This window comes from Silurus meridionalis, chromosome 17 (genome assembly GCF_014805685.1).
Source record: "Silurus meridionalis isolate SWU-2019-XX chromosome 17, ASM1480568v1, whole genome shotgun sequence".
NCBI classification, from domain to species: Eukaryota; Metazoa; Chordata; class Actinopteri; order Siluriformes; family Siluridae; genus Silurus; species Silurus meridionalis.
Window position 1 is genome coordinate 9,335,436 of NC_060900.1, and position 22,383 is coordinate 9,357,818.

General features: G+C 42.9%; 11 non-coding genes and 1 pseudogene across 11 annotated transcripts; all 12 read right to left on the reverse strand.

Annotated features, from left to right (window-relative positions):
* Positions 1-101: 101 nt before the first annotated feature.
* trnat-ugu lies at positions 102-174 on the reverse strand. The gene has a single exon. It is a non-coding gene; the product is annotated as a tRNA-Thr (tRNA).
* Positions 175-361: 187 nt separating this feature from the next.
* Positions 362-433, reverse strand: trnaa-ugc. The gene has a single exon. It is a non-coding gene; the product is annotated as a tRNA-Ala (tRNA).
* Positions 434-1,469: 1,036 nt separating this feature from the next.
* Positions 1,470-1,541, reverse strand: trnat-cgu. The gene has a single exon. It is a non-coding gene; the product is annotated as a tRNA-Thr (tRNA).
* Positions 1,542-1,740: 199 nt separating this feature from the next.
* Positions 1,741-1,812, reverse strand: trnaa-ugc. The gene has a single exon. It is a non-coding gene; the product is annotated as a tRNA-Ala (tRNA).
* A 202-nt stretch (positions 1,813-2,014) lies between these two features.
* Positions 2,015-2,086, reverse strand: trnat-ugu. Its single transcript has one exon. It is a non-coding gene; the product is annotated as a tRNA-Thr (tRNA).
* A 184-nt stretch (positions 2,087-2,270) lies between these two features.
* On the reverse strand, positions 2,271-2,342 carry trnaa-ugc. The gene has a single exon. It is a non-coding gene; the product is annotated as a tRNA-Ala (tRNA).
* Positions 2,343-10,663: 8,321 nt separating this feature from the next.
* On the reverse strand, positions 10,664-10,735 carry trnaa-ugc. The gene has a single exon. It is a non-coding gene; the product is annotated as a tRNA-Ala (tRNA).
* Positions 10,736-10,946: 211 nt separating this feature from the next.
* trnat-cgu lies at positions 10,947-11,018 on the reverse strand. The gene has a single exon. It is a non-coding gene; the product is annotated as a tRNA-Thr (tRNA).
* A 199-nt stretch (positions 11,019-11,217) lies between these two features.
* Positions 11,218-11,289, reverse strand: trnaa-ugc. Its single transcript has one exon. It is a non-coding gene; the product is annotated as a tRNA-Ala (tRNA).
* A 203-nt stretch (positions 11,290-11,492) lies between these two features.
* Positions 11,493-11,564, reverse strand: trnat-ugu. Its single transcript has one exon. It is a non-coding gene; the product is annotated as a tRNA-Thr (tRNA).
* Positions 11,565-11,748: 184 nt separating this feature from the next.
* trnaa-ugc lies at positions 11,749-11,820 on the reverse strand. Its single transcript has one exon. It is a non-coding gene; the product is annotated as a tRNA-Ala (tRNA).
* Positions 11,821-17,172: 5,352 nt separating this feature from the next.
* LOC124399412 lies at positions 17,173-18,927 on the reverse strand (annotated as a pseudogene).
* Between the last annotated feature and the right edge of the window lie 3,456 nt (positions 18,928-22,383).

A 22,383-nucleotide genomic window follows, 5' to 3' on the forward strand; every position in this document is an offset into this window, starting at 1 on the left:
CTTTGCCTGAAGAACACAAAGGCAAATCAAGAAGCTGCTTCAAGTTGAACAGAAATTTAATTGAACTGCACAGGATGAAAGTGAGCAAAGATACAACAAACAGGCATGAATGGGAATTGAACCCATGATCTTCGGTTTACAAGACCGACGCCTTGCCACTTGGCCATCATGAACAAACAGGAAACCTGTACATGTTGAAAAACCAAATAGTTCACCAAACTAAAGCATGCTTTTGATGAGTGATATGCACTGACATTCAAAATCAATCCATATTTTTGGAGCTCACATGACTGACGACCATACAACAAGAATATGCGCACCTAAAACTTATAGACATTTTATGCATTATAAAGAAGTAGCTTGGAGATGCTGGGGCTTGAACCCAGGACCTCATACATGCAAAGCATGCGCTCTACCGCTGAGCTACATCCCCAGCTGGACCTGTTGAAGTGTAAGGGATTCAGACCAGGACCATACGCTTGCAAATTAAATCTATTATTAAACATCCCAAAACACAAATCCTGCGATTTGAGCTTTGCCTGAAGAACACAAAGGCAAATCAAGAAGCTGCTTCAAGTTGAACAGAAATTTAATTGAACTGCACAGGATGAAAGTGAGCAAAGAAGAATGACTCACCAAACAGGCATGAATGGGGATTGAACCCAGGACCTCATACATGCAAAGCATGCGCTCTACCACTGAGCTACATCCCCAGCTTGACCTGTTGAAGTGTAAGGGATTCAGACCAGGACCATACGCTTGCAAATTAAATCTATTATTAAACATCCCAAAAGACACATTCCTCCAATTTGAGCTTTGCCTGAAGAACACAAAGGCAAATCAAGAAGCTGCTTCAAGTTGAACAGAAATTTTATTGAACTGGACAAGATGAAAGTGAGCAAAGATACAACAAACAGGCATGAATGGGGATTGAACCCAGGACCTCATACATGCAAAGCATGCGCTCTACCGCTGAGCTACATCCCCAGCTTGACCTGTTGAAGTGTAAGGATTCAGACCAGGACCATACGCTTGCAAATTAAATCTATTATTAAACATCCCAAAACACAAATCCTGCGATTTGAGCTTTGCCTGAAGAACACAAAGGCAAATCAAGAAGCTGCTTCAAGTTGAACAGAAATTTAATTGAACTGCACAGGATGAAAGTGAGCAAAGATACAACAAACAGGCATGAATGGGGATTGAACCCAGGACCTCATACATGCAAAGCATGCGCTCTACCACTGAGCTACATCCCCAGCTGGACCTGTTGAAGTGTAAGGCATTCAGCCCAGGACCTCACGCTTGCAGATTACAAACCATATTAAAAATCCTAAAACACAAATCCCCTGCGATTTGAGCTTTGCCCGAAGAACACAAAGGCAAATCTAGAAGCTGCTTCAAGTTGAACAGAAATTTAATTGAACTGCACGAGATGAAAGTGAGCAAAGAAGAATGAGTCACCAAACAGGCATGAATGGGGATTGAACCCATGATCTTCGGTTTACGAGACCGACGCCTTGCGACTTGGCCATCATGCCATTTAAGAGAGCTTGCAAGTGTTATTCAACATATCAACTCACTTTAAAATAGAGCATGCTTTTGTTGCGCAATATGCACTGACATTCAAGTTTCATAATCAATCCATATTTTTGGAGCTCACATGACTGACGACCATACAACAAGAATATGCGCGCACCTAAAACTTATAGTCATTTTATGCATTATAAAGAAGTAGCTTGGAGATGCTGGGGATTGAACCCAGGACCTCATACATGCAAAGCATGCGCTCTACCGCTGAGCTACATCCCCAGCTGGACCTGTTGAAGTGTAAGGGATTCAGACCAGGACCATACGCTTGCAAATTAAATCTATTATTAAACATCCCAAAAGACACATTCCCGCAATTTGAGCTTTGCCTGAAAAACACAAAGGCAAATAAAGAAGCTGCTTCAAGTTGAACAGAAATTTTATTGAACTGGACAAGATGAAAGTGAGCAAAGATACAACAAACAGGCATGAATGGGAATTGAACCCATGATCTTCGGTTTACAAGACCGACGCCTTGCCACTTGGCCATCATGCCATTTAAGAGAGCTTGAGTGTGTCATTCAACATACCAACTCACCATAAACTAAAGTGTTGCGTAATATGCACTGACATTCAAAATCAATCCATATTTTTGGAGCTCACATGACTCACAACCATACAACAAGAATATGCACGCATCTAAAACTTATAGACATTTTATGCATTATAAAGAAGTAGCTTGGAGATGCTGGGGATTGAACCCAGGACCTCATACATGCAAAGCATGCGCTCTACCACTGAGCTACATCCCCAGGTAAGTGCCTATAACTGACGGCTGGAGATTGGCATCAAACCAAGCAACTCATTTAAAAAAAAAAAAACCAGTTTTTTAAAGCATGCACGCTGAAAATTTGCGGAGAAAAACGATTTTTCTCCATCAGGAACAAACAGGAAAACTGTACATGCTGAAAAACCACATAGTTCACCGAACTAAAGCATGCTTTTGATGAGTGATATGCACTGACATCCAAGCTTTTATAATCAATCCATATTTTTGGAGCTCACATGACTCATGACCAAACATCCTGATTATGTTCACAGAAATGTATTGGAACTGCTGAGGACAACGCCGTCATACTTGGACATCTCGCCTCAACAAGGACCCGGCACATGGTATGCAAACAATCAGGTCATAAAAACCAAAAAGGTGTGTACCAGTGTAAATTGGGAAAACTCAAAATTCCAATATGCATCATACCAGAATTTCTTTATTTTTATTACATTTTTACTTCATGCTACTGAATCTAATTTTGTTCTTCTTGGCCATCACAAATAAAGAGGGAACCAGTTCATGTAAAACAACCAAATAGTTCACCAAACATAGAAGGTGTATGGTGTAAGAAGGTGCATCTACTGAGACTTGGTAAATACACTATGGCACATTGCTTATGCTGTCTTTTTTTACTTTGATTTTACGATTCTAGCGGTACTTCACAGTGGGTCTCAAATGAACCTTCAATGGGAATGAGATGAACAAAGTCCAGTGGTACCAAACGTGCTTCCACTGTAGAAGCTTAAGCTGTTAATTTAGAAATCTTAAATGGGTATTGGACGAACGCAATAGAGGTGTTAATGATCTGCATACACATTAGGAGTGCTGGGTGCTGAAGCCATGCTAAAACTGTTGTTCACAAAAGTTTTCCATCAAAGCAGCATGTTGGAAGGTCTCACTTGGTTGTTTTATCTCAACTTGATGTAACCCTCTTTCTCGGGATTTATCATGAGCATGGGGAAATGAATTGATGAGAGGTTACTAAAATTTTAAATCAGGATGCATACACAAAACTAAACTAAACTCCGGACATGCAACTCTGGCTAGAGTGCGGAGAGGCCTGGTTAGCTTGACTATAGCTATACTGCGTTCATTTGTTTTTTTCTTGTGAGCATAAAACTCCCATGCACATGTACTTAAACACCATAACCCTTATTTGAGAAACAAATCAAATCAGAGATCACACCAAATCACACACACTTAAATATCAGACCACAAATATTGAATGTTAAACATCAAAATGTATTTGCATTATTTTTTTAGAACTAGATGAGTACCTTTTCAACATGTCTTTGTAATTCACATAAAATAAATAACCAATACCCCGGGGTTTTTTTCCTACCTATAAGTTTCATCAGTTTTGTGGTACCACAACGTTGGCGCGCTTGTTGGAGCTCGGTTGCAATCTTCCCAAAGAATATTGTCTGTACTCATGGTTCCTTGGTAACAGAAAGATTATAATGACCAGCTATCCAAACCGTTCCATCCCATGGTGAAATACGCAATGAAGAAACCCGTCATGAAGCTCCGTCTCCCCCACATTTCCTTAAAAGATGGTGTTAAGCAGATTATTAACATTCCTTTAACCTATCCACTTGTAAAGAAAACTTTTATATCTCTTAATAGGAGATGGGGCCTCTTTCGTGTCACTACTCTCAACTACGGTAGCACTATGTGTACCAACTGCCACTGTCGTTGGGTTCCCTAGCAAATCATAAGTTAGCCTAGTTGGAGCTTTTTTTAGTCTCTGAGATCGAGTTGTCTTATCAGAGCTTTTTGCTACACTGTCTAGTCTCTCAGCTATTTCAGCTGACGTCTGTATTTCAGTGTCTCTTTCCACAACTTCTGCAGTCACTTTTTCTACCAAATGGTCATCCTCCTCCACTGCGGCAGGTTCTTCAGCTGTCTTATCCGTTTCTGGGTTACTTGTCAACACAGCCAGATCCAAATCCAGATTGAAAGGCTCACCATGATCAATGTTTTGAGGTTCTGATCTTGGCAGCTCTCGGTGCAGTGTCTTTTCAGATCCATGTCCACTCTCTGGCTTAAGTTTAAACACAGGCAAACCAGGCAGTTGACTCGCCACAATGTAAGGAGTATCTTTCCACCGATCAGCAAGCTTGTGCTTCCCGTGTAAACCAAGGTTTCGGATCAAAACCCTGTCCCCAGTATCTAATGAGCAGAAACGAACTCTTTGATCATAGCGTTGCTTGTTCCCTTCATTTTTCTTCTCTGCCATACTCCCAGCCAACTGATAGGCAGCTTGGAGCTCACGTTTTATGTTTTTGACATACCTCAAGTAGGATTTTGTGGAGGTGCCATCACTTGAGACCCCGAATGTCACGTCTACTGGCAGCCTGGCCTCCCGTCCAAACATTAGAAAATATGGAGAATAGCCAGTGGACTCATTCACTGTGCAATTGTACGCATGTACAAGATGGCTAAAATGTTTACTCCATTTACTTTTATCTTGTGTTTCCAAGGTTCCAAGCATGTCAAGAAGAGTCCTATTAAAACGCTCAGGCTGTGGATCACCTTGAGGATGGTAGGGAGTGGTTCTGGATTTCCTTATGCCAAGCATGCTCAACAGCTCATGGATAAGGCAACTCTCGAAATCCCCGCCTTGGTCTGAGTGCACTCTTCTTTGCACCCCATAGTGGACAAAATACTGTTCCCACAGAACCTTAGCGACGGTTGATGCCTTTTGATCTTTCGTTGCAAAAGCTTGAGCATATCTCTTGTAATGATCTGTAACTACGAGCACATTGCAGATATTTCTGGAGTCAGGCTCAATCGTCAGAAAATCCATACAGACGAGATCCATCGCTCCATCACTGTTAAGTTACTTTCATGCGGGGCCAGTAAAACCTCTCTCGTACCAAGCCGTATGTCTTTTTAAACCCCAAATGGCCTGATTGGTCATGCAACGACTGGAGTACAGTTGTTCTGAACTCTTGTGGGAGCAACAGCTGCAAACGAGCTGATTTGTTTGGTGGATGGCTTATCCTGTACAAAACTGACTTCTCCATGATAGTGAGGTACTCTGACTTTGGACATGTGGCAGGCAGCTTGGACTGCGGTGGCAAGCAGTGTTTCCTTCCCTTCATAAGAAGTATTGTGGTCTGCATGAGGACGCCGTGACAATGCATCCGCATCGACATTTTGTTTTCAGGCCGATACTTCAGACTAAAATCATATGTTGACAATTCCGCCAACCATCGATGCCCTGTTGCGTCCAATTTAGCAGTAGTTAAGACATACGTTAAAGGATTATTATCCGTGTGGACCTCAAACTTGACTCCATAGAGGTAATCATGCAACTTGTTGACAACAGCCCATTTCAAAGCCAGAAACTCAAGCTTATGCGTGGGATAATTATTTTCTGCTGGAGCGAGGCTTTTGCTGACAAAAGCAACTGGGCGCAAACCTTCTCCCTGATCCTGATAGAGGACACCTCCCAATCCTTCTCTGCTCGCATCAACATGCAGCACATATGACAGTTTTGGGTTGGCGATTGCCAGCACAGGCGCCTCTGTAAGACTTCTCTTTAAAGCCTCAAAAGCTTTCCCACAGTCTTTATCCCACCTAGTCCCAAAAGTCTCAGAAGGATGGTACCAATCTTTTGTTACTGTGCCTGCTTGTGCTTTGATGTCTTTAGTTTTCTTTGCCCCTTTTCCTGTCTTTCCAGCCACAATGCAGCCCTTAAGCAACTGGTTGAGTGGATAACAGACTCGAGAGAAATCCTTTACAAAACGTCTGTAATAGCCACAGAAGCCAAGGAAGGATCGTGAGCAGTGATGTTTTCAGGGCGTGGCCATGATTTCACAGCTTCAATCTTTGCAGGGTCTGTAGCAGTACCATTTCTAGACACAATATTGCCAAGGTAGGTAACAGAGGGGCAGCAGAACTGACATTTATCCAATGATATCTTTAATCCTTCTTCCTTCAATCGGTCGAGGACTTTAAGAAGGCGCTGCTCATGTTCCTCTAACGTTCTCCCAAAAACGATTACATCATCCAGATACACCAGCACTTCCAGTAGGTTCATATCACCCACAGTTCTTTCCATAATTCGTTGAAATGTGGCTGGGGCCCCACAAATCTCCTGCGGCATGCGCTCAAACCCGGCTGGGCAAGTGAAGGCTGTCTTTTCTTTATCAGCAGCAGCTAAAGGGATCTGATAATAGCCACTTTTGAGGTCAAGCACACTGAACCACTGGCTACCACCCAGGAAAGACAAAGCATCTTCCACACGAGGGACTGTATACTGGTCCGTAATCGTTCTCCTGTTTAACGTTCTATAGTCCACACACATGCGTATAGTGCCGTTTTTCTTGCGAACCACAACTATTGGTGAAGCATAAGGGCTTCTGGAGTCTGAAATGATTCCCACCTTTTTAAGATCATTCAGATGCTTCCTCACATTCTCCAAATCACCCAGTGGTAACCATCTAGAACGTTCTCGGAAAGGTCTATCATCTGTCACACGAATGCTGTGTTGTGTGCTCTTTGCACAACCCACATCAAACTCACTGCAGGAGAAAACCTCTTTTCTCTCCATCATCTTTTGACACAGTCGTTCCTTCCACACAGGGGAACAGGGGAGTCACCAAAGTTGAAAGAAGACGGGGACAATAGAGATGTTCCTAGAGTAGAGAGACCTCTAGGAAACTTTGGAATACCAACGACTGTTGCAACGCTGCCAGGTGGCAGAGTGAAAGGCTTGTCTCTTGTGAACCAGACTGTTCCTCTTTTTGTCTCAGCTGTGTCGTCGGGAGTTTCCGGAACTTCTCATAAGCTTCTTTTATTACTGGATGAACAGACAGGGTGTTAAGGAAATTGTCTCCTCCATGTGTTTTGCATGCATGGAACAGTCTTCGAACTATAGAGGTGTTTGTGCCAACCACAATGGAAACATTCCCTGTCATGACCGGATCTGGACACACACCGTCTCAGCCACTCCAACTACATCTCCAGTAAACTCAAGCTTCAAGCACATATAACCATTATATGGATACTCCTTTGCACTGAGGCCCCAAATCTCCAGGCACTCAATAGGGGTCAAAGGCAGGTGCTTCAGATACTTGTCATAAAAGGAGCGATACAGTAGAGTAACTTGGGACCCGCTATCAAGTAAAGCTTTGGCGTAAATGCCCTCAATTTGTACCGAGACAATAGAGCTAGGTCCAACTAAACCCTCTGGCAGGTTAGCCCGTTTTCTGGTAGCGTGTCACACCTTGTGGAACGTATCTTCTCCGGAGCGTCAGGCCGTTCCTTTACTGAGCCCCTGGAAAGTTTCCCGTCGGCTGTTTTATTTTCAAGAGACGCTTGTTCACTTTTCTGAGATTTTGACACTCCCGCTGGAAATGACCATCTTCACCACATTTGTAACAAAAGACATCAGCACGATACTGAGGTTTGGGAGCTCTCTCCTTCACACGTGCATATGAGTTCCCAGTAGCTTTCTGGCTGGGGTTCTGGTCTACCTGCTGTGCCATACTTGCTAATGCAGTCACAGAGGCCGAAAAGAGGCGTGCAACCTCAGTCTTGAGACCTTAAAATGTTTTCCTTAAACTCTCTATTGCAGGATCTTGCAGGACTGGCGCAGACTCTGGTAGTACAGATACAACTGAGGCTGTAGCACACTCTGCACGCTTACTAATAGCTAAAGATGCAAACTTTTCATTCGGTCTTTCAAGGACCATCTCCTCTTCTTCTCTTACATCCCAAAGCAACTCAGTAAAGCTGGGAGGAGGCTTGAGTTTGTAAGTCAGTCTTATGCGAAGGGCTACGAGATCATGGGGCAGAGAGCCTCTAGCAACTTGATCAGTGCGCGCTCGGTTCATGTCTTTCACTTCAATTCCACCTTTACGATAGACTGCATGCAATAGCTTGTCTAATCTGAGTAAGTAGGCTGATAATTTCTCACCATCTTGCTGGAATGTGTTACGCAACCTCACCATGAGATCAGCTGCACTGTCTGTGGTTCCAAAAGCTGTTTCTAGGGCTTTAAGGTAGTCATTGGCAGTGGCCTGGGGATTTGTGACTCTCAAACCTCTGACCATATCTGCTGCTGGCCCTTTAAGACTCTCAGCTACTATCTGTCTCTTAACAACATCAGAACACTGCCACTCGTTCAACATGTGGGTGGTCTGTTCCGCCCAAGCATCGTACTCCTCTTCTCCATATGGAGTGGGTTTCATGTTTTCACCTGAAAACATGCGTAGCTTGCGATAGCCCTGGCCGTCTACAGGCGTGGCTTGACATTTTTCAACTAGTGAGGAGATGGCATTCACCAGCTTTGTGTTCAGGTCTGGAGCGGTGGGTGGAGCAGAAGCAGAGTTTAGTAAACCTGTGACATCAGCTAGTGTCTTCCCTTCATTTGCTAAAAATGACAGTAACTTGGACTGAAAGTCTCTTTCATCAGTTACATGAACACGCTGGGTCTCAGTAACATTCACTATCCAAGGTCCAAACTCATCTCCAGCTAGTAACTGTTCAGGTATGTCAGACTTGATCATATCATTAATAGTTTCGACTAAAACTAACTGGCTTTTACTGAAGTGTTCAACACACCGTCCTCTTATTTTACAGGGACCGAAAACTTCAGCCTCATCCAGTACCTTATACATAGTCTCATCAGTAACATCAAGAGAAACCTTACTAAGCACAAATGCTTTCTTTGCATCCATACCTTTACCTTTACACCATTTGATAGTCTGTTCTGACTCCATGTTATATCAGCTTTAGATACACAGGACAAAAAAATAAAATAATAATAATCTCTGAAACATAAATGACTATGGGGCTTTTAAGCCACCTCATTTAACACTGACTTTCCCCTTTTTTTTTATGCTCACATGAACAAAACAACAGTAAACAAGATCGCAGATGGGCCCCCACTTGTAACCCTCTTTCTCAATTATACTTTTTCGGGATTTATCATGTGCATGGGGAAATTAATTGATGAGAGGTTACTAAAATTTTAAATCAGGATGCATACACAAAACTAAACTAAACTCCGGACATGCAACTCTGGCTAGAGTGTGGAGAGGCCTGGTTAGCTTGAGTATAGCTATACTGCGTTCATTTGTTTTTTTTCTTGTGAGCATAAAACTCCCATGCACATGTACTTAAACACCATAACCCTTATTTGGGAAACAAATCAAATCAGAGATCACACCAAATCACACAAACTTAAATATCAGACCACAAATATTAAATGTTAAACATCAAAATGTATTTGTATTTTTTTTTTAGAACTAGATGAGTACCTTTTCAACATGTCTTTGTAATTCACATAAAATAAATGAACAATACCCCGGGGTTTTTTTTTCTACCTATAAGTTTCATCAGTTTTGTGGTACCACAGTGTTGGCGTACTCATGGTTTTGTCTGTGCTCATGGTTCCTTGGTAACAGAAAGATGATAACAGTAAGATGATAGTGACCATCTATCCAAACCGTTCCATCCCATGGTGAAATACGCAATGAAGAAACCCGTCATGAAGCTCCGTCTCGTCTACGTGCAAAAGACAGACACCTCACAACCTACAGCGCGAATCCTGAGCACACATACAGTAGCAACAGCTACAGCAGCATCTGATGCACACTATACTCACTCAGAAACTCGGCGGCAAAGTGGGTTTCTAGCTATGTATTAGCATTTCGCACATGGCTATGGCGTTGGCTACACTTCAGTAAGATTTCCGTGGCCGATTTAACCAGCTCCAAAAAAACGCTCCCTCTCCCTTTTTACCAAAGTTACACACTGACAAAAGAAAACCCAGAAAAAAAATAATCACTCGCTCTTAACTTTGATAACCAGTAATGTAATCAATCCTACAAAACGTACAACTCTCTCACAGCCATCTCTCGGTGTGTGTTTTCTCTTTCCCGCCCCCTCAATATTCCGATCGGTTACCATACTGCTCTCTGGATGGCACTCATTGGATAACAAACAAAACTGACACCTGACCATCCAATACAAATAAAATGACAGAGGGTTCAAAGGTTTACTCAAAACAGCAGATATTTCAAACATCTCACAACTTTAACAAATATGAATTAATATTAAATGTTACTATCAAAAGGTTTTATAAACAAAGGGCAATTAAATCTGGCCCATATTTCAGAATATACAGTATATCTGTTAACGGAACACAAAATAAACAATATATAAATTTAGCAGGGTGCTACATTGATATGTATCTCAGGTAATATGGGCTGTAGTGAGATAGGTTACAACTGGAAGCAGAAACATTTAGGAGGTTGCCTAAATTATGTCTTTAAAGAAACAACCTGGAGATGCTGGGGCTTGAACCCAGGACCTCATACACGCAAAGCATGCGCACTACCACTGAGCTACATCCCCAGCTGCGGTTGTTGAAGTGTAAGGGATTCAGACCAGGACCTCACACTTGCAGATTACAAACCATAATTAAACATCCCAAAACACAAATCCCCTGCGATTTGAGCTTTGCCTGGAGAACACAAAGGGAAATCAAGAAGCTGCTTCAAGTTGAACAGAAATTTAATTGAACTGCACAAGATGAAAGTGAGCAAAGAAGAATGACTCACCAAACAGGCATGAATGGGGATTGAACCCACGATATTCGGTTTACGAGACCGACGCCTTGCCACTTGGCCATCATGCCATTTAAGAGGACTTGAGAGTGTCATTTAAGATATAGACTCACTTTAAATTAGAGCATGCTTTTGTTGCGCAATATGCACTGACATTCAAGTTTCATAATCAATCCATATTTTTGGAGGTCACATGACCGACGACCATACAACAAGAATATGCGCGCACCTAAAACTTATAGACATTTTATGCATTATAAAGAAGCAGCTTGGCGATGCTGGGGATTGAACCCAGGACCTCAAACATGCAAAGCATGCGCTCTACCACTGAGCTACATCCCCAGCTGGCCCTGTTGAAGTTTAAGGGATTAAGACCAGGACCATACGCTTGCAAATTAAATCTATTATTAAACATCCCAAAAGACACAATGCCTGCAAATTGAGCTTTGCCTGAAGAACACAAAGGCAAATAAAGAAGCTGCTTCAAGTTGAACAGAAATTTTATTGAACTGGACAAGATGAAAGTGAGCAAAGATACAACAAACAGGCATAAATGGGAATTGAACCCATGATCTTCGGTTTACAAGACCGACACCTTGCCACTTGGCCATCATGCCATTTAAGAGAGCTTGAGTGTGTCATTCAACATACCAACTCACCATAAACTAAAGTGTTGCGTAATATGCACTGACATTCAAAATCAATCCATATTTTTGGAGCTCACATGACTCACAACCATACAACAAGAATATGCGCGCATCTAAAACTTATAGACATTTTATGCATTATAAAGAAGTAGCTTGGAGATGCTGGGGATTGAACCCAGGACCTCATACATGCAAAGCATGCGCTCTACCACTGAGCTACATCCCCAGGGAAGCTGCTATAACTGACCGCTGGGGATTGGCATCAAACCAAGCAACTCATTTAAAAAATAAAAAAACAGTTTTTTAAAGCATGCACCCGGAAAATTTGCTGAGAAAAACGATTTTTCTCCTTGGCCATCATGAACAAACAGGAAACCTGTACATGTTGAAAAACCAAATAGTTCACCGAACTAAAGCATGCTTTTGATGAGTGATATGCACTGACATCCAAGCTTTCATAATCAATCCATATTTTTGGAGCTCACATGACTCACGACCAAACAACATGATTATGTTCACAGAAATGTATTGGAAGTGCTGAGGACAACGCCGTCATACTTGGACATCTCGCCTCAACAGGGACCCGGCACATGGTATGCAAACAATCAGGTCATCAAAAGCAAAAAGGTGTGCACCAGTGTAAATTGGGAAAACTTAAAATTCCAATATGCAACATACCAGAATTTCTTTATTTTTAGTACATTTTTACTTCATGCTACTAAATCTAATTTTGTTCTTCTTGGCCATCACAAATAAAGAGGGAACCAGTTCATGTAAAACAACCAAATAGTTCACCAAACATAGAAGGTGTATGGTGTAAGAAGGTGCATCTACTGAGACTTGGTAAATACACAATGGCACATTGCTTATGCTGTGTTTTTTTACTTTGATTTTACGATTCTAGCGGTACTTCACAGTGGGTCTCAAATGAACCTTCAATGGGAATGAGATAAACAAAGTCCGAGTGGTACCAAACGTGCTTCCACAGTAGAAGCGTAAGCTGTTAATTTAGAAATCTTAAATGGGTATTGGACGAAGGCAATAGAGGTGTTAATGATCTGCATACACATTAGGAGTGCTGGGTGCTGATCATGAACAGGAGTGCTGGGTGCCATCATGATCAAACAGGAAACCTGTACATGTTGAAAAACCAAATAGTTCACCGAACTAAAGCATGCTTTTGATGAGTGATATGCACTGACATCCAAGCTTTCATAATCAATCCATATTTTTGGAGCTCACATGATTCACGACCAAAAACATGATTATGTTCACAGAAATGTATTGGAACTGCTGAGGACAACGCTGTCATACTTGGACATCTCGCCTCAACAGGGACCCGGCACATGGTATGCAAACAATCAGGTCATCAAAAGCAAAAAGGTGTGCAACCGAGCTATTATGGATGCACAAGCCAGTGCACTCTTAGTGCCGGTCCCAAGCCCGCGTAAATGGGGAGGGTTGGGTTAGGAAGGGCATCCAGCGTAAAAACATGTGCCAAATCAAATATGCGGGTTACAAATAAGAATTTCATACCGGATCGGTCGAGGCCCGGGTTAACGGGTCAACGACCGCCACAGGTATCGTTAGCCGACAGGGTACCGGTGGAAATTGGGCTACTGTTGGCCGAAGGAGGAGAAGGAGAGGAGGAAGACGTCTACAGAGATGGCAGGGAAAGGAGCAGTGTAGGAGAATGGAGGTTAGGGTTGGTACTTTAAATGTCGGTACTATGACGGGGAAAGGGAGAGAGGTAGCTGATATGATGGAGAGGAGAAAGGTAGATATGCTGTGTGTTCAGGAGACCAAGTGGAAAGGGAGTAAGGTCAGGAACATTGGAGGTGGATTTAAACTGTTTTATCATGGTGTGGATGGAAAGAGAAATGGTGTAGGGGTGATTCTGAAGGAAGAGTACAGTAAGAGTGTAGTGGAGGTGAAGAGAGTTTCTGATAGGGTGATGATCGTGAAGGTGGAAGTTGAAGGGATGATGATAAATGTCATCAGTGCCTATGCTCCACAAGTTGGCTGTGAGATGGAGGAGAAGGAAAGATTCTGGAGTGAATTAGATGAAGTGGTAGATGGTGTACCTAGGAAAGAACGGTTGGTGATTGGGGCGGACTTTAATGGGCATGTAGGTGAAGGGAACAGAGGTGACGAGGAAGTGATGGGTAGGTATGGTTTTAAGGAGAGGAATGTGGAAGGGCAAATGGTGGTAGATTTTGCTAAAAGAATGGAAATGGCAGTGGTGAACACTTATTTTAAGAAGAAGGAGGATCATAGGGTGACGTATAAGAGTGGAGGAAGGTGCACACAGGTGGACTATGTGCTATGCAGGAGATGCAACCTGAAGGAGATTGGAGACTGTAAGGTGTTGGCAGGGGACAGTGTAGCTAGACAGCATCGGATGGTGGTCTGTAGGATGGTTGTGGAGGCGAAGAAGAAGAGGAGGAGAGTGAGGACTGAAAGAAGAATAAGATGGTGGAAACTGAAGGAGGAAGAGTGTAGTGTGAGGTTCAGGGAAGAGGTCAGTGAGAGGCTCAGTGGTGTTAAGGAGGTGTTGGATGATTGGGCAACTACTGCAGGAGTGATGAGGGAGGCAGCTAGAAAAGTACTTGGTGAGACATCTGGAAATAGAAAGGAAGACAAGGAGACGTGGTGGTGGAATGAGGAAGTGCAGGAGAGCATAAGGAGAAAGAGGTTGGCAAAACAGAAGTGGGATAGACAGAGTGATGAGAAAAGTAGGCAGGAGTACAAGGAGATGCGGCAGCAGGTTAAGAGGATGTGGCGAAAGCCAAGGAAAAGGCATATGAGGAGCTGTATGAGAGGTTGGACACTAAGGAAGGAGAAAAGGATTTATACAGATTTCCCAGGCAGAGGGACCGAGCTGGAAAGGATGTACTGCAAGTTAGAGCAGTAAAGGATGGATAGGGAAATGTGTTGACTAGTGAGGAGAGTGTGTTGAGAAGGTGGAGGGAGTATTTTGAGCAGCTGATGAATGAAGAAAATCAGAGAGAGAGAAGGTTGGATGATGTGGAGATGGTGAAGCAGGATGTAGATAGGATTAGTAAGGAGGAAGTGAGAGCAGCGATTAAGAGGATGAAGAGTGGAAAGTCGGTTGGTACCAGATGACATACCGGTAGAAGCGTGGAGATGTTTAGGAGAGATGACAGTGGAGTTTTTGACCAGATTGTTTAACAGGATTTTGGAAGGTGAGAAGATGCCTGAGGAATGGAGAAGAAGTGTGCTTGTACCGATCTTTAAGAATAAAGGAGATGTGCAGACCTGAAGTAACTACAGGGGAATTAAGTTGATCAGTCACACCATGAAGTTATGGGAAAGAGTAGTGGAAGCCAGGCTGAGAGAAGAGGTGACCATCTGTGAGCAACAGTATGGTTTCATGCCAAGGAGGAGCGCCACAGATGCCTTATTTGCTTTGAGAATGTTGATGGAGAAGTATAGAGAAGGACAGAAGGAATTGCATTGTGTATTTGTGGATTTAGAGAAGGCCTACGACAGGGTGCCAAGAGAGGAGTTGTGGTATTGTATGAGGAAGTCAGGTGTGTCAGAGAAGTATGTGAGGGTGGTGCAGGACATGTATGAGAACAGTGTGACAACAGTGAAGTGTGCAGTAGGTACGACAGACTGGTTTAGGGTGAAGGTTGGACTGCATCAAGGATCGGCCCTGAGCCCTTTCCTGTTTGCAGTGGTGATGGACAGGTTGACGGATGAGGTCAGACAGGAGCCTCCCTGGACTATGATGTTTGCGGATGATATTGTGATTTGTTGTGAGAGTAGGGAGCAGGTTGAGAAGAGCCTGGAGAGGTGGAGATATGCGCTGGAGAGAAGGGGAATGAAACTCAGTAGGAGTAAGACAGAATACATGTGTGTGAATGAGAGGGAGGGCAGTGGAGTGGTGCAGTTGCAGGGAGAAGAGCTGGAGAAGGTGGAGGATTTCAGATACCTGGGGTCAACAGTGCAAAGTAATGGAGAGTGTGTTAGAGAAGTGAAGAAAAGAGTGCAGGCAGGGTGGAGTGGGTGGAGAAGAGTGACAGGAGTGATTTGTGATAGTAGGTGTAAGGCGGGGAACCACCCACTGGTCCAACGACGGTTTCCAGAGGCGTGGCGAAGGATTCTCGCGCGTTCTAATCTTTCCTTTCACATTAGATAATACGATTTGGATTAATGTATTACTTCATTTTTGTTATTGACCTTTTATCTGACTCCATTTAGATAAAACAATAAATATTTGCATAGGTTGTTATTTTACTAATAGTATAATTTTGATGGATGTTTGTCTAGTTATTCTGATTAAGCTCTGGCATTACACTCGTTCATTCGGTTCACACAGTCGCACAAGATCCTAGTATGGGCCCTATAATTAACATACTGGTCAACGGTCATAAGCGAATCAGTATTGGTCGCTGCCAGAGGTTGGACTATATGCTTAAGCGGCCGCTCTCTGCGTGCTCAACTTTAAACATACTTTATTTAGTCCCCTTAGAGGTGACACTTAATTATTACAATAATTATTTCTAACCACAGATAATGAATAGAATAATATTGAAATAATCAGAGGTTGAGGCTGACCCTATTTAGAGTGATTAGAAATGTTACTCTAAACGGAAATACATATTGTTAGCCTCCACGCTTCTAAGTACACTTAAACTAACGCCAAGTGCTAGTCGTATCTCTAAAATCCTCAGTTGATGTGTTATTCACTATCTAACTGGGATTTAGGCCGATCCTAGCCTGATTTCCAGTCCTTACGGTAACTGCGGATGCAACGTTATTACTTGCAGTGTCAACATTTACCGAGCAACACAGAATAAAATTAAACATAACAATTTATTAACCAGGTAAGAAAATCACAATTCAAAGCCAATTTATAGTTCAATTAAAATAAAACATAAATACAAACCAATAGTATTTACATTTAAACAGGAAATATAAAACCTTTCATACCTGGTACGAGACTACACACAGTAATCGTGGGATATCTGTTTACAGATTCCCTGAATTGTTGGTCAGTTCTCCTTAAATACCCAGATAGAGTAAGCATTATGTAAACATTATTTAGTCATGGAAGTTTGCATTGATTGGTTCTTACAGACCTGTGGGAGGCACCTCGCCTGTATACATCTGTAGTGGGGCACGCCCCTTGTATAGAGTTATGTTTTCTTTAACTTTATTAAAACCTTTTTTTATTATTTGTTCTATTGCTGTGGGAATGGGACCTGTGTACCAGTCGCGATAAACCTTTGTAAAGAAATGAAACATGAACATTTTCTGTCGTTATTTACATGTGATATGACCTTTCTTACACATAATCATCCGTGTGCTGTAGAATGTTCTGTGTTGAGGATGTAACAGGAAAAGGAGGGGAAGAGGGGTCAGACACTTGTCTGCAGATCCACCATTTGTATGGAGATGTGGTGGTCAAGACCAAGGGTAGCTCTCCGGGGAGCCTACTGTATTCCAGGAAATGTTCTGGTTCTCGAAAGGGGGGTTGCGGGTCGTTAGTCCCCTGCCGTGAGTCCTGGAGGAAAACGTGTTAGGCTCACATCCTGGCCCACACCTCTCGGGCATCCATGCTGTGTTCTCGGGGGGGGGCCGACCTTTTGGTCAGGATCAAGCAAAAGTCTTACAGGTTTCCCCACTTGGCCCCGTGGGCGAATTTGAATAGGGTACCTGCGGGGTCAGACAAAGCAATTTATTTATTTATTTATTTATTTTTTAGAGTCTTTGGAACACGGGTATCTGCAGTGGGCTGAGGGCAAGGGCGGCGTGTGTGGATTCTTGTGTAGATCGTATGAGGTGTCTGAAGTAACAGCACTGGAGCATGGTGAAGGTGAAGATCAGGGCACTGCCAATGGCACATCCCCGGAACATCCAGTCCCACCAGGTGTAGGTGTACTGTGCTGACCAAGTGGATGAACTGGATAAAAGTTGTGCCGTCTTTCGTGCCAGGTTGGTTTCAACCTGTGCTTGGTTTAGGTGGTATTAAGTTTGCAGGATCAGTCTTTGTGTCAGGTCCATCGCGTCAACCACAGCTTGGGTGCCTTGCTCATAGAAAGTGTCATCCCACCATGGTGAGGTCTCTGTGTCCAGTGGCAATCTTCCTAAAATGTTGACTTGGCCCATTGAAAAGTCCTCTGTCACTTCCAAACAGAACGAGTGATTAGCAGAGCAGGTCAGTCCTCCGTAGGTAAAGGAATTCATTTCACTGACAACGCACCACTGTGTGTGAGACACCTGGACAACATCAGAATAACCATGCAGTGACTGAACATTAATAAGTTTGGTGTTGTTGGGAGAGAAAGGTTGCAAAGTGTTACATGTACAGATAACATAATTGTGTGTTTCATGGCAACATGTGCGACTGGTAAACAAGGTCTCAGTACCCTTTTGTGTCATGTATCCAGTGAGGTGATCCCATTTAATTACCTGATCCTTCACTACCACGCCAATCGAGCGTATGGTAGTGGAATTTGGAAAACCTGATCTGGGTGTATCAAAGGAAAACTGACGAAAAATCCAATACATCCATTACATTCATTTCCTGTAAACATCATTATGGTGGATAGTAACTCAGAATATCTTACATTTTCATTTTCCTGATTCATACCACCTATGTAGATCTAAGATGTCTATGAGGTCATTCAAAACATGTCTAGGCGTTTTGTACAGGCGAAGATCTAGGATTTCTTGTCTAGCAGCAGTGAATAGATCTTGTGCATATGTCCTACAGGCTAAGTCACGTTCAATGGTACGGGTTTGGTTGAATAATGTGTGGCTGATCGCAGAAGCGCCTGCGCTCGGATCGAACCGCTTTATGATATTTTCATTGCTATTTGTGATATGTTGAAAACCAGTGGCCACCTGGTTCGCAAACCATGTTGAGAATTGTGATTGTTTGGTAATTTTGTAGTTGTTAGCAATGGAATTAACTGAGCCGAAGAGACCTGCTATGTTTCCGAGTAGGTCTCGTTTTGAGCGTGCAGGTGAGATTTGCACGGCAAGTCTGTTTTTGTAGTCATAAATTAAATCATCGATTCGTGACTGTAGCCATGCATAGGTCTTATCATTGTAATCACAGTGATTGATATAAGCAGATAGGATGTTGGAAATATTGTATGATACATGTGTCATCACTAGATTCACATCATGAAATAATGTCTTGTTAATATTCCCTTTAATCAGTCCACCAGGAGGAATAGGATATAGTTTTGGACATTCCTTTGGTTTGCTATATCCACAAGTGGTTAAATTAAAACAATGTTTCATTATCCATGAGCAATTCTGTGGCCCGGTGTAATTATCTGGGTCATTGACACATTTTCCCATAATACATGCCTTCTCTCCGGCTAGTCCAGACAAAGGCTTCAGGTTGATTTTTATGAGGTACATATGAAGTTATATCAAATTTATATTCGGTATGACTCATATGCGTAGTGTTGATTGTTTCAGTGTGTGTACACCTATATATTGCGGGTTCTAAATTTTTGGTTAAATAACAGATTTTAGGATCTAATCCATTGTTGATTTTTTCATAGAGAGTGCATACTCCCAATTTTTGCTCCTGGTTCTGCTTTAAGTTGATACCAGGCCGTTATGTTGTGAAAAGATGTGCGTGCCGGTGTGTCACCTGAAATGTTTACTATAGGGAGATGGTCAGAGCCTACTTTACAGCAAATTTTAGTTGCGCAATTTGGTTCGGTACTACTCCGGGAGGCCACGTGACTAGTTCTCTGGTTGAAAGTGTACTGAAAAATGTGTATGACCTCTTAGTGTATTTCCATACCCATCTCCCACATTCCAGTGTGTGTGTGAGTGAAACCCTTTGACCCAGCTTGATGCAAGTGGGTCCAGAAACTTTCCTCTCGTCCGGTCTCCATGGAATTGCTGCAGTCAACCTAGGAGATGAAACAGAGAGAAACTTTAATAATTATTGATTAGCAGAACCTTTGAAGATTTTGCACTGGGACATGTGGTACCATTTCAACTTCCCCTTGACACTTATGGCCACACAGCTATTGCATAAAGCTTTTATCTCATGTGGTCCATGCCATCTGGGTGTGAATGGACCCTGTTTTATAAACACCCGAATCATGATCATGTCACCTCGGTAAATTTGATCTCAGAAGTTGGGTTAAATTGTGCATCATTCATTAGGTCAGACTGTTGCTGTTTTAAGGTGGTTTGTGTTTGTAACACTGCCAGTCTTTGTTGTAATTGTGTTAGTACAGTCTGTTGTTTTGCAAGCACAAGGGGTCCCAGATCTGCTGGGGTAATTTCTGGGTCTATGGGTAGTTTCATGACTCTGCCTGTCATGAGTTCAAATGGGCTGATGCCTGTGGCTTTGGATGGGGTTGCTCGCAAGACTGTCAGAACTGTTGGCAGTGCATCAGTCCACCTGTTTTGATGTTGCATTATTTGTTTGGAGATGCTTTCTTTTATCGAACGATTTGCCCGTTCCACCATACCTGAGCTTTGCGGCCTGTATGGAACGTGAAATCTTTGTTTGATATGTAGCATTTCACATATGTGTTTCATTATCTGACCTGTGAAGTGTGTTCCTTGGTCAGACTCGATCTGAGTTGGTGTTCCCCAGATTGGCAGGATTTGATTTGCCATTACTCGTGCCACGGTGCGTGCGCTGTTGTCGCGAGTTGGAATTGCGTCTACCCATTTAGAGAATTTATCAATTATGACGAGACAATAGCGATATCCCCTTGGCAGTGGGTAATGGACCAATAAAATCTAGCTGTAAGAATTCCCATGGTCCTTTGGGTGGTTCTGGGCGACACAAGTTTGTACGTCCAGTTCTACCCTGGTTGATGGTGGCACATATGAGACATGTGTTGCACCATCTCTCAATGTCTGATGCCATTTTTGGCCACCAGAAGTTTTTCTGTATCAGCTGTTGTGTTTTGGGAGCTGATACATGCGCATAATCATGGTATAATTTAATCACTGGTTTCTGGAGGGCCTCTGGAACGATGTATTTACCATCTCTGAGAATCATACCTTCTACGATGCTGATTAGCTGATCCTGCTGCAGTTGCGGTACAAGTTCTCCGTCTGACACCCATAGCTCTTGCTGGTATTGTTTTAAGTCAATGGGAGCAACCTGTATCGCACTCACAGAAGGGCAATCAGCTCGCCAGGCTGCCATTCAGTCCCTTTAGTGGCTGCAAGTTTTGCAAGTTTGTCAACGTTGTTGTTATTTTTCTCGTGCTCGTCGGTGCTACTAGTGATGTGCGCGCGTACTTTAATGACTGAGATTGGAGAGTTGTGTGTTTTAATTGCTTGCCAAATCGCGGTGATTGTGTCAAAATGTTTTATTGGCTTTCCAGCGGATGTGAGAAACTTTCGTAATTGCCATTGAGCCATAAAGTCATGGACGACGCCATATGCATATCTGCTATCGGTGTACACGCAAAGTGGTTCTGGGTGTGTTTTAATGGCTTCAAGCAATGCAATCAATTCAGCTTCTTGTGCGGATTTGTTTGCTGGCAATTTTATTAACAATTGTTTTGAATCTGAGTTGAGGGGGTGGGGGGTCCACACGGCACATCCTGTATGAAAATTGCCATCATGCCAATATCTGGATCCATCAATGTATACTGGTGTTTGATTGTCAAATTGTATATCATAAACTGGACTTTGTATTTCATGTTTCGTTTGGCATGTGTGTGGGTGGCCCTCCATCTCCCCCAAGAGATGTGGTAAAATTCTTGCGTTTACCATAGTAATGTTGCACGCTTGGATGTCTGCCAACCATCGCGCCAGTCTTTGCGACGATACTCCTTTGATTCGGCCCTGTAACAGCATTTGCACTGGCGTGTGCATTGTGTGCACGACAACAGATTGAAAACCAACAATGGGTTCTGTTGTTGTTAACATCCAATGGACCGCAAGAACGTGCTGTGTACATGGGTCGAATCCCTGTTCAACGGGAGATTTCTTACGGCTATAGTATGCAATCGGGCGCAACTTTCCTCCGTGGTCTTGTGCTAGCACTCCACTCAGAGTATTTTCATGCGCATCAATCTGTATATGAAAAGGCTTCGATGGATTGGGCAAACCCAGAGCGGGTGCGGCACACAGCTGTTGTTTTAAATCTGTAAAAGCCTGTTCGTGTTCTTCTGCCCATTCGAGGACATCAGACGGTTTTGATTTTCCCTTTAAGAGGCGTATAGTGGCGCGGCTATGTTTGCAAAGTCAGGGATGAAATCTCTTAAGTAATTTGCGGTACCCAAGACTTTCTGCAGAGAGTTTAGTGTGTGCGGACGAGGCAGTTCAGCAACGCATTTACGTCTGTCCTCTGTCAATGCCTTGTGGCTTTGGGTGATTGTATAACCTAGGTATTGAACTTGTTTTTGTGCAATTTGGGCCTTTTCTTTGTTCAATTTAAAGCCAGCTTTACCTAGTGTTAACAGCACTTCATCGACAAGTTGTAAGTGCTCATCGAATGAGTCTTCGGTTGCAATTAGTATGTCGTCGACATAGTGCATTACATTACCGGTTCTAATTACGGGTTGTAGTGCGTCCTCTAACGCACGATGAAAAATCGATGGTGAGTTATGCAGACCCTGCGGTACGCGTTGCCAGGTATATTGTATTTGGTTCACAGTGAAGGCCAATTTCCATTGGTCTTCACGTCTAACCTGATGGACCAGAAACCATTCTTTATATCGAGTACGGTAAACCACGATGCTCTATTGGAGATTTGTGTCAACAAGGTTGAGGGGTTTGCAACGATGGGTGTAGCTTTGGGCAAAACTTTGTT